Raw genomic sequence first — 10,779 nt, forward strand, 5'->3', positions numbered from 1 at the left:
TTTAGTAGAACTAAGAACCAAAAATACCAGGTCAATGTATTAAAAAGTGGTAAAAAACCAAAAGACCCCCCCAAAAAAAATCACAATCTCTATGAAGACGTCTGAGCTTTCCTGCTGTTGATGTCCCTTATTCTAGGACCGTTCCCACCTGAGGTCGGGATTAAAAATTCCAGGACAATTGGAATAGTTGATGCCCTCGGTCACTATCAGGGCCGGTGTCTATCGGCAGAGCTTTCATTTGGCTATATATACCCGGGCTCCTTGGCACGTCAGTGGCCACAAGTCATGATATTCCTCCATCTTGTATCATGGCTTTTATATTTTCCCTAAAGGGTAGAACAAATTTTCTGATATCACTTGCAAATTTTTTTTCTCATAGGGAACCATCAGGATGGGCCTCCATGTTCAGTTTTTCTTGTTTTATGGGGAAAGTTGGGGAAACTGGCACAGAGGGGGTTAAGGTGTGCCTACAACTTGAGATGAAAAACCATTCTGGTGCAGGACATTGCCCTGTAGGGATCTTACTAAATGTTTGCCCTTTTACCATCATTGGTAAACCCAAGCAAAGTTCCAGTTACGTTCCTGCCCACTGGTGTCACGTCAGGTTAGTTGTCCATCATTACCGAAGCCTCAAAGCCATGAATAATGGAACGCCCCCACGGAACCTGGGTCTAAAGTCACAGTTGCCCATAGCAACCAATCAAATTCTCACTTATTTTAAAAAAGAAGTCAACGATGCGGTTGCTAATGGCGACTGCACCACTTGCCTTGGAATCTATATCTTTATAGTATGAATATAAACCTAATATATGGACATACACTGCCTGGCCAAAAAAAAGTCGCCTTGTGCAACAAGGTACCGTTCCACCCCTGATATAATTATGAACTGTTCATGTCAGGAATTTGCATATATTCTTGAATATATATAATTGAGCTGTAGCCTGTCAAGTGCAGATCATAATTAAAGGTGTGAAGCGATGTCTACCAACGGAAGAGCTACCAGAGGAAGAGATGTTAGTGCCTTCAAGAAGGGGCAAGTCATTGGATTGCATGAGGCCAACAAATCGACCAAGGAGATAGCCGAAGTAACTGGTATCGGACAGAGAACTGTTCAGCGTATCATATGAGCATGGCGAGATGGTGGAGAACCCCCCTCCAACCGTGGAAAGTGTGAGCGTAAGACTATACTCGAAACTCGAGGTCGTAGGTCCCTAAAGTGACTGGTGAAGAATAACCGCTGGAAAACCGCCTTTGAGCTCACACAGATGTTCAACTCGACGGAGCAACACATTTCAGAGCAAACAATGCGACGAGAACTCAAAGGAATGGGTCTCAACAGTTGTGTCGCCACACGAAAGCCATTGGTGACAGAGACCAACAGACGTCGGTGCCTGTAATTTGCAAGAGACCACAATGATTGGACCCTAGAGCAGTGGAGAAAGGTCATGTGGTCGGATGAATCACGTTTCACATTGTTCCAGAGTGATGGTCATGGCCGGGTGCGACAAGAAGCACACAAAACACTGGAACGTGCTGGAAAGGAACCTGCGCTGTCACTCACCACCCCCAACAAATCTGCGTAACCTGGGCTCCCTGATACTCGAGAATTGGATCAAAATCCCTGAGTCTACACTATAGAACATTATAGACTCCATGCCGAGACAGAAGCGTGCTGTTATTTGTGCTCATGGTGGCCCAACTAAATATTAAAACTCGCGACTTTTTTTTGGCCAGGCAGTGTACATAAGAAAATAGATCCGGCCACTCCTCTTCTACCAGGTTTACCTGATGCTCATGGATTGAATGTCCTATAATAATGTTGAAGCAGTAAATGGCGGTATACTGTTATGATGCAATGGGCAGTATTTCATGGCTTACATTGTTTGATGGGAACCCAATATGACCTCTGCCATTTATATTACAATCACATACTGTTAGCTAAAAGACTGGAGCCGGCGGGGACTACGGGGACTGGTAATAACATGTCCAGTGGGCTATTACTGCCATATAACAAAGCCAAGAGGAGACAACACAAACAACAAGGTTATAATTACCAGAAGTCATTTACATTGTTGTGGCCCAAGGGAAGGAAAGTCATTCAGACCTAAATCTCATGACGTATTTATGGTGATGAGAGGACAATCCACTGCCTGACCTCACGGCTCAATTCACATGTTTTCTATTTGTGACTAGAACAATGTTACATCATTTTTAAGTGTTTGTGAGCCATCCAACCTAAACACCCTGCAACCATGAAAGGAGATAATTGTGGAACCTTCCATGGACAGAAACCCAGCACAATAAGGACATCATGTATGAGAAGATAACCTGACCACAATAAGGATTTTATGTATGCAAAGATAACGCGACCACAATAAGGACATCATGGCTGGTTATCTGGAGGACACTACATGTATGAGAAGATAACCTGACCACAATAAGGACATCATGGCTGATTATCAGGAGGACACTACATGTATTAGAAGATAACCTGACCACAATAAGGACATCATGGCTGGTTATCAGGAGGGGACACTACATGTATGAGAAGATAACCCAACCACAATAAGGACATCATGGCTGGTTATCTGGAGGACACTACATGCATGAGAAGATAACCTGACCACAATAAGGACATCATGGTTGGTTATCAGGAGGGGACACTGTATGTATAAGAAGATAACGCGACCACAATAAGGACATCATGACTGGTTATCAGGAGGAGAACACTACATGTATGAGAAGATAACGTCACCACAATAAGGACATCATGGCTGGTTATCAGGAGGACACTACATGTATGAGAAGATAACCCGACCACAATAAGGACATCATGGCTGGTTATCTGGAGGACACTGCATGTATGAGAAGATAACCTGACCACAATAAGGACATCATGGCTGGTTATCAGGAGGACACTACATGTATAAGAAGATAACCCGACCACAATAAGGACATCATGGCTGGTTATCAGGAGGACACTACATGTATGAGAAGATAACCTGACCACAATAAGGATTTTATGTATGCAAAGATAACGCGACCACAATAAGGACATCATGGCTGGTTATCTGGAGGACACTACATGTATGAGAAGATAACCTGACCACAATAAGGACATCATGGCTGATTATCAGGAGGACACTACATGTATTAGAAGATAACCTGACCACAATAAGGACATCATGGCTGGTTATCAGGAGGGGACACTACATGTATGAGAAGATAACCCAACCACAATAAGGACATCATGGCTGGTTATCTGGAGGACACTACATGCATGAGAAGATAACCTGACCACAATAAGGACATCATGGTTGGTTATCAGGAGGGGACACTGTATGTATAAGAAGATAACGCGACCACAATAAGGACATCATGACTGGTTATCAGGAGGAGAACACTACATGTATGAGAAGATAACGTCACCACAATAAGGACATCATGGCTGGTTATCAGGAGGACACTACATGTATGAGAAGATAACCCGACCACAATAAGGACATCATGGCTGGTTATCTGGAGGACACTGCATGTATGAGAAGATAACCTGACCACAATAAGGACATCATGGCTGGTTATCAGGAGGACACTACATGTATAAGAAGATAACCCGACCACAATAAGGACATCATGGCTGGTTATCAGGAGGACACTACATGTATGAGAAGATAACCTGACCACAATAAGGACATCATGGCTGGTTATCAGGAGGGCACTACATGTATAAGAAGATAACCCGACCACAATAAGGACATCATGGCTGGTTTTATCACCATAGAGAATTGTACTGAGATGGTTAAAAAAAAAAAAAACTTTCAAACTCTAGAAAATTTGTATTTATTTATGTTTTGGAAAATGTTTGAGCTATAATTGTCTAAAGCTTTTACAATTGTTCTGTTCATGTGAAAATCCTTGTCCAGGATCAGTGGGCTGGGAGCTGTGATATCCTTATTTCCTATTCTATCACCTATATAGGGGTTTGTCTCGAGTCTTTAATGTTCCTGAATGTCCGTAATGAATTTTGTTTTCCTTTGTGGACATGGAATCTATAGATTGATGGTTGTAATATTTGCTGAGGTTGATCCTGTGGATTGTTCTAGATAAGACGTCTGGCCCTTATGTCAGGACAGGTGACAAGTTAAACTTCACCTTTTAATCCTCTGCAGTTTCGGTGCAACTTGAACTATTCACAATACCCTCGGATAAGCTGGGAACAAACAAAACTAGACCTACGAGCATTGGAAGTGGTGCTGGTTACTTACCAGCGTTGCGGCACAATTGGGATCACTATGTGGCGCCTTTCACCAAGATTAGTGCAATCTTTGGTTGAGTGGTTCTTCCTATATGCAGATCAAAACATCCCTTTATTTGGCCCACACACATTCTAACACCCCCTTTACTGACCCCCAAGTATATTATACCCTTTGGTGACCTCCACACAGTATATTGTCCCCTTTTAGGCCCCCCACACATAATATTGCCCTCTTCTCTTTGGCCTGCACATAGTATAATGCCCCTGTTTTGTTAGGCAGGAATAAACATAATGTTTCAGATCAAACAAAACGCGACCCAAATTTTCAAAATTGTAAGGCTTGGCCCAAACCTGAAAATTTTGGGGATTGTTGCCTATGAAACACTATTCTGGGATCCGGTGTTTAAAAATTTACACTCACCTTGCCTTTCTTTTCCTGGGCATCCTCATGGCATCCTCTTCAGGTCTCTTTATGGCCTCTGGCTCATGTCTTACGTCCCGGGGATCAGCACGGAGGCCTGTGATTGGGCCTCAGTGGTCACATGGGATGCGTGAATGTCATGTCTGATGAGGCACAAACACAGGCCTCAACGGTGACCCGTGGGGTGTGTGACATCAGCCACAGGCTGGAAGAGGCCTCAAGAGAGTGCAAGGATGCCCAGGAGAGGTGAGTATGTGGTTTCAGTGGAGTCCGAAACCTTTGGAAAATTTGGGTGAATTCCAGTTTGCCCATCTTTACCAATGACGTCCAATTTTCTATTGATTGTTTGCTGACTCCGCTCTCCTTATCCCCACTTCCTTGTGAGAATGAATTGGTCGGGTTCGAGGAAAGTTGTAATTTCTGGGTGGAATTGCATACAACTTTTTAACAGAAATCAGAGATTTTCATAGATTTGTGGGAATGGATTTCTGGTATTTTCCTGCATCTACATTTGGAATGCACAATATACATATTCTGACCCCCCTTTGCTGTATACATTCTCTCCCCCTCCCCGTATACCATCCACAGTCTGTAACTTCCAGTCCTGCTATTGCCCGGGATCGGATAGATTTGTAATCAGAAGCTCGGGGCCATCTGCACAGTATCAGGCAGTTAATCTCTCCGCTCAGAGACTTCGTCTCCATCCTCACTGTTGTAATGTGTTTTGCAATCTGTACTATATGCTGCCCACAGGACGTGGCGGTTTTCAGCACATTCGGATTATCTAATCTTTGTTTGCTAAATCTAGAAGGCAAATACAAATTACTTAATAGCATTTCTGTACAATGTGAAGCAACTTCTAACTGCGACCTGTGATATGTGTGTTATTGTATTTACTTATTTGAAGTTGGCACAAAAATAGAATTTACCGTAGAAAATACTAGAGATGAGCGAACACTAAAATGTTCGAGGTTCGAAATTCGATTCGAACAGCCGCTCACTGTTCGAGTGTTCGAATGGGTTTCGAACCCCATTATAGTCTATGGGGAACATAAACTCGTTAAGGGGGAAACCCAAATTCGTGTCTGGAGGGTCACCAAGTCCACTATGACACCCCAGGAAATGATACCAACACCCTGGAATGACACTGGGACAGCAGGGGAAGCATGTCTGGGGGCATAAAAGTCACTTTATTTCATGGAAATCCCTGTCAGTTTGCGATTTTCGCAAGCTAACTTTTCCCCATAGAAATGCATTGGCCAGTGCTGATTGGCCAGAGTACGGAACTCGACCAATCAGCGCTGGCTCTGCTGGAGGAGGCGGAGTCTAAGATCGCTCCACACCAGTCTCCATTCAGGTCCGACCTTAGACTCCGCCTCCTCCGGCAGAGCCAGCGCTGATTGGCCGAAGGCTGGCCAATGCATTCCTATGCGAATGCAGAGACTTAGCAGTGCTGAGTCAGTTTTGCTCAACTACACATTTGATGCACACTCGGCACTGCTACATCAGATGTAGCAATCTGATGTAGCAGAGCCGAGGGTGCACTAGAACCCCTGTGCAAACTCAGTTCACGCTAATAGAATGCATTGGCCAGCGCTGATTGGCCAATGCATTCTATTAGCCCGATGAAGTAGAGCTGAATGTGTGTGTTAAGCACACACATTCAGCACTGCTTCATCACGCCAATACAATGCATTAGCCAGTGCTGATTGGCCAGAGTACGGAATTCGGCCAATCAGCGCTGGCTCTGCTGGAGGAGGCGGAGTCTAAGGTCGGACCTGAATGGAGACTGGTGTGGAGCGATCTTAGACTCCGCCTCCTCCAGCAGAGCCAGCGCTGATTGGCCGAATTCCGTACTCTGGCCAATCAGCGCTGGCCAATGCATTCTATTAGCCCGATGAAGTAGAGCTGAATGTGTGTGCTAAGCACACACATTCAGCACTGCTTCATCACGCCAATACAATGCATTAGCCAGTGCTGATTGGCCAGAGTACGGAATTCGGCCAATCAGCGCTGGCTCTGCTGGAGGAGGCGGAGTCTAAGGTCGGACCTGAATGGAGACTGGTGTGGAGCGATCTTAGACTCCGCCTCCTCCAGCAGAGCCAGCGCTGATTGGCCGAATTCCGTACTCTGGCCAATCAGCGCTGGCCAATGCATTCTATTAGCCCGATGAAGTAGAGCTGAATGTGTGTGCTAAGCACACACATTCAGCACTGCTTCATCACGCCAATACAATGCATTAGCCAGTGCTGATTGGCCAGAGTACGGAATTCGGCCAATCAGCGCTGGCTCTGCTGGAGGAGGCGGAGTCTAAGGTCGGACCTGAATGGAGACTGGTGTGGAGCGATCTTAGACTCCGCCTCCTCCAGCAGAGCCAGCGCTGATTGGCCGAATTCCGTACTCTGGCCAATCAGCGCTGGCCAATGCATTCTATTAGCCCGATGAAGTAGAGCTGAATGTGTGTGCTAAGCACACACATTCAGCACTGCTTCATCACGCCAATACAATGCATTAGCCAGTGCTGATTGGCCAGAGTACGGAATTCGGCCAATCAGCGCTGGCTCTGCTGGAGGAGGCGGAGTCTAAGGTCGGACCTGAATGGAGACTGGTGTGGAGCGATCTTAGACTCCGCCTCCTCCAGCAGAGCCAGCGCTGATTGGCCGAATTCCGTACTCTGGCCAATCAGCGCTGGCCAATGCATTCTATTAGCTTGATGAAGCAGAGTGTGCACAAGGGTTCAAGCGCACCCTCGGCTCTGATGTAGCAGAGCCGAGGGTGCACAAGGGTTCAAGTGCACCCTCGGCTCTCCTACATCAGAGCCGAGGGTGCGCTTGAACCCTTGTGCAGCCTCAGCTCTGCTACATCAGAGCCGAGGGTGCGCTTGAACCCTTGTGCACACTCTGCTTCATCAAGCTAATAGAATGCATTGGCCAGCACTGATTGGCCAGAGTACGGAATTCGGCCAATCAGCGCTGGCCAATGCATCCCTATGGGAAAAAGTTTATCTCACAAAAATCACAATTACACACCCGATAGAGCCCCAAAAAGTTATTTTTAATAACATTCCCCCCTAAATAAAGGTTATCCCTAGCTATCCCTGCCTGTACAGCTATCCCTGTCTCATAGTCACAAAGTTCACATTCTCATATGACCCGGATTTGAAATCCACTATTCGTCTAAAATGGAGGTCACCTGATTTCGGCAGCCAATGACTTTTTCCAATTTTTTTCAATGCCCCCAGTGTCGTAGTTCCTGTCCCACCTACCCTGCGCTGTTATTGGTGCAAAAAAGGCACCAGGGAAGGTGGGAGGGGAATCGAATTTTGGCGCACTTTACCACGCGGTGTTCGATTCGATTCGAACATGGCGAACACCCTGATATCCGATCGAACATGTGTTCGATAGAACACTGTTCACTCATCTCTAGAAAATACACAAAAAAAATCCTATGAACCGCTTCCTTAATCTCTCTTGATTCTATTTTGTCTAATATTCCATTTAAACTAAGAAATATATAATGGAATTTTTTTAAGTGGCCCAGGGGCTCATCCATCCCCCTTCATCCTCCTGACTGTTCTGTGCCTGCAGCAGGAGCCTCTCCCTCCTAAACCCTGTCCCTTTGACTGGGTTCTGCCCACTCAATCTTATCTCAATCTTATCTGGAATTCTCTGCTCTAAAGAGAAGTTTTTGTGTTACACTATATTCACACTAGCATTGTGCTCTCCATCATTGGGTCTGACGGAGAATCCAACAATGGACAGCCAAACTGCTCAAACAGAAGTTACACTTGGATATTGGCGGACCCCGTTGACTATAATGGGATCTGCCACTTTAACACTGAAAGATGCTAAGAAAAAAAAAGTCCCTCATGCAGGAATTTTCTGTCTGTGGGTTTTCGGCATTTTATACAACAGAGTCTCAAGTGGAGACTCCAGCACGGATGTGAACCCAGCCTTACTGAGTTATGGGTCAGTGTTATCCCTGTGCTAAGGAGAAGGAGCGTGACATAAGGACTCTCCCATTGGTGGGATTTGAATCCCTGGCTCCACCTCCTCAAACCCTGCACTAGGCATGACAGTTTGTTTAGCTGACGTCATGGCGTTGTTCTATGTTAAGTAACATTACGCCAATCCCATAATGCATAAAGGAATCACGTGAAATACAAAAATGACTTTGGATCGACACGTGGACGTCAATAGACCTTGGAATTCTGGTACATCTTGGAGGATTTGGGTACCTCCTTGCACATCTTGGCGCATCAAATTTGAGATTAAATTTTCCGGAATTGCTAGACATTTTGGAAGTGGCTTTATAGGAAAAATGAAGCTCAAATGTGGCAAATTGTGCCAAAATTTCGACACAAAATTCTGGATCAAAGTAGGCAAACGAATGGGTGGTATAAAGATAGACTAGTCGCTCATGAGCTATAGCAGATTTATCTCCCAGCATCAACCTCTGTGATAAATCTGACACATTTCAGATTGATTATCAATTGTTTGGCAATCACATCATTACTAGAGATGAGCGAACAGTAAAATGTTTGAGGTTCGATATTCGTTTCGAGTAGCCCCTCAATATTCGACTACTCGAATTGAATATCGAATCCTATTATAGTCTATGGGGGGAAAATGCTCGTTTCAGGGGTAGGCAACGTTCGATCAAATTATACTTACCAAGTCCACGAGTGAAGGTCGGGCTGGATCCTCCGAGAAGTCTTCTCCGTGCAGCGTCCCCGCAGCATCTTCTGGCTCTGAATTCACTTTGCCAGGCATTGGGCCTGGGCAGAGCCGACTGGACAGGCGCAGTCAGCTCTTCCCAGGTCCGATGCCTGGCAGTGTGAATTCAGAGCCGGAAGACGCCGCGGGGAAGCTGCATGGAGAAGACTTCTAAAGGTAGGAGAAGAACAAGCGTTGATTGGCCGACTGTATAGCATTTGGCCAATCAATGCTGGTTTTGCATCGAACTTTTACATTCGAATAGCGAGTGGTACTCGATCGAGTACGAGTATCTTGAATACCGTAGTATTCGATCGAATACCTACTTGATCGAGTACTAATCGCTCATCTCTAATCATTACCCAGATTTCTGCCAACTTGCCCAAGACCGTGGTGGCCTGGACCGGGGCGTTCTGGTTCTAGAGCTCAATGTCAATCAACAGCTGCAAAGCCAATAGAATTCTAGCATGTATAAAATTAGAAATATAGAAAGTTGTGATCCCAATATTTTATCCCTCTCTAGATCCTTTTTCAGGATAAAGCCCCACGTTGCAAAAATGAGTTTTTGTTGTAGATTTTGCTGCAGTTTTTTGAACCAAAGTCAGGGGTGGATTTAACAGAAGGGAATCGTCTAAGAACCTCCTTTCTATTTTCCGACGACATCTGACGTCCATTTCAGTGATTTTTTTAGGGTTTTGGTTTTTTTTTTTGCCTTTTTCAGGATCAATGCTATAGCTTGTAGGTTGGACTTAAAGGGATTTCCCCACTTTTGTCCCTTTTGGATTTCTTTTATGGGACAACCCCTTTAATGACATATCTTTTTCTATTTTATCAATCACTTACTATATTACTATATCCCGGGTTACAGAAGCTTTGTGAAGGGACATTTTTAGGACTGAGTGTACAATCCTTGTGTTCTACATATGATGCAATCCACTATCCATGTTGTAATAAGTGCAGTAAGTTCAGTGCGGGGAAATACCAACATCTTATGCTGTAAAAGGATTATCTAATCTGCATCGAACAAACCTGTAAGGTAAACAGACGTTTCTTAATATTCTTTGTTCAGGGCTCAGAAACTTCACGTACAGGCATTGGCCAGATTCTAGTAATGCTGCATTTCCGTATATGGGGATAATGTCACTCCATAAGGAGAGACCACCTATTAGGTGTGTAGAGACTTATACAGCCATAGTCACTCCACTGTAAGGGATCATGGGAGGAATATGCAAATCTGTCTCCCATGATGTAAATAGGGAGACAGTGCCTCTGTTATGCTGCTATGCTACCAAGTCAGTTCTCTCTACGCTGCGCTGACGAGGTCCAACCAGACCGAAACGGCCATCTGTAGCTGAGAAACTAACTTGGTAAAAATCCTACATGTATAA

The sequence above is a fragment of the Leptodactylus fuscus genome, chromosome 11 (genome assembly GCF_031893055.1).
Source record: "Leptodactylus fuscus isolate aLepFus1 chromosome 11, aLepFus1.hap2, whole genome shotgun sequence".
Lineage (NCBI taxonomy): Eukaryota > Metazoa > Chordata > Amphibia > Anura > Leptodactylidae > Leptodactylus > Leptodactylus fuscus.